The 1,686-nt window shown below is 44.7% G+C and overlaps 1 pseudogene; it reads left to right on the top strand.

Annotated features, from left to right (window-relative positions):
* Positions 1 to 206: 206 nt before the first annotated feature.
* Positions 207 to 1,466, top strand: LOC126588783 (uncharacterized; annotated as a pseudogene).
* Positions 1,467 to 1,686: the final 220 nt, after the last annotated feature.

Below are 1,686 nucleotides of genomic sequence, written 5' to 3'. Positions count from 1 at the left end.
TAACTCGTTCAAAATTGCGCCACGTGTCATTATCCGAAAATATAATTATTGGAGATCGATTTCGATAAGATTTTTATCCAATACGATCGTGCCACGTGTCATTATCTTTTCAGAATCTTTGAGGATAGATTTCGATCAGATTTTTAACGAATGACGACATGCCACGTGGCCTTATCTACAATCCAATCCGGTCTGAATCGTCCATATAATCCACCATCCATCCTCACAAATCTCACACCAATTTTCTCAACATCTCTATCTCATTATTCATAGTTTCTGCTTCTTTTTCACCATCCATCATTACAATGTCTTCTTCTTCATCAAGGATGATGTGGGAAATCGATCAGTAAGAGGAAGAATTGTTTAACCAATCTGAAGGAATGTTCAACCTTCAGATAGCCGAAAATGAGATGGAAGAGGATGAGGAGCGTAGAAGGAGAGATGACGAAAGAAGAATGGCCAGAGCCTCACATTCCCGTCGAGTCATCCAGACTGTTGCTCAGATATGTAGGCCCAACCGTTCAAGAAACCTTGATAGAAGCAGGCAACGACGGGGTGAAGAGCTGTTGGACGATTACTTTGTCCATAACAGTGCATTTCCTGATACGTACTTCAGACGCCGTTTTAGAATGGAACGACATTTGTTCAACAGAATCATGACTGATGTTTGCAACCATGATTCTTACTTTGTGCAAAAGCAGGATGCTTGTGGTGTTATGGGTCTCCTGCCTGAGCAAAAAATCACTGCTGCGTTGCGGATGCTTGCGTATGGAGCATCTGCAGACCAAGTGGATGAGATAAGGAGGATGGGGAAATCATCCAATCTTGAGGCCCTGATGAGGTTTTGCGGAGCAGTCAAATCTTTGTACACCGCAGAGTACCTCCGAAAACCTACTCGCTGGGACTTGCAAAGGCTTTTGAAGAAGGGCGAGATGCGAGGTTTTCCTGGGATGATAGGAAGCATTGATTGTATGCACTGGACGTGGAAAAACGGTCCAAGTGCATGGCAAGGCGCATATGGGGACAGAAAAGGATCAAAATCTATCATTTTGGAGGCAGTGGCATCTTTTGATACATGGATATGGCACGCCTTTTTCGGGGTTCCAGGGGCTTAAAATGATCTCAACGTCCTTGCCCAATCCACAGTGTTCAACGACGTCCTGCAAGGAAAGGCACCAAAAGTCACGTACGTCGTCAACGGACGTAGGTACGAAGGGGCATACTACCTAGCTGACGGTATTTACCCACGGTGGGAAACATTTGTCAAAACAGTGCCACGTCCGTGAAGTGCAAAGGAAAAACACTTTGCAAGCTGTCAAGAGGGGTGCAGGAAGGATGTGGAGCGTTGTTTTGGTATCCTTCAAGCTCGTTGGGCGATCGTCAGGGGTGCTGCCAGAATGTTCGATATAGAGTCACTTCGATCCATCATGATGACATGCGTCATTCTTCACAACATGATTGTGGAAGATGAGTTCGATTATGATGCGGTTGATGAATATGAGCGAGTGGCAGACACGATGAACAATTCAAGAACACGGATATATTGTGCGCATGATGCCACCGAAGAACCCGTGCAACACGATCCATTAGAAAGGGATGGACGTTACAATGAAAGGGTCATTCAATGATATACTGCACTTCAAAGGTCATCTATGCACATTGATCGACAAATTAACTTGATAGAGT

The sequence above is a fragment of the Malus sylvestris genome, chromosome 11 (genome assembly GCF_916048215.2).
Source record: "Malus sylvestris chromosome 11, drMalSylv7.2, whole genome shotgun sequence".
NCBI lineage: Eukaryota > Viridiplantae > Streptophyta > Magnoliopsida > Rosales > Rosaceae > Malus > Malus sylvestris.
This window is presented reverse-complemented; position numbering and strand designations above follow the sequence as displayed.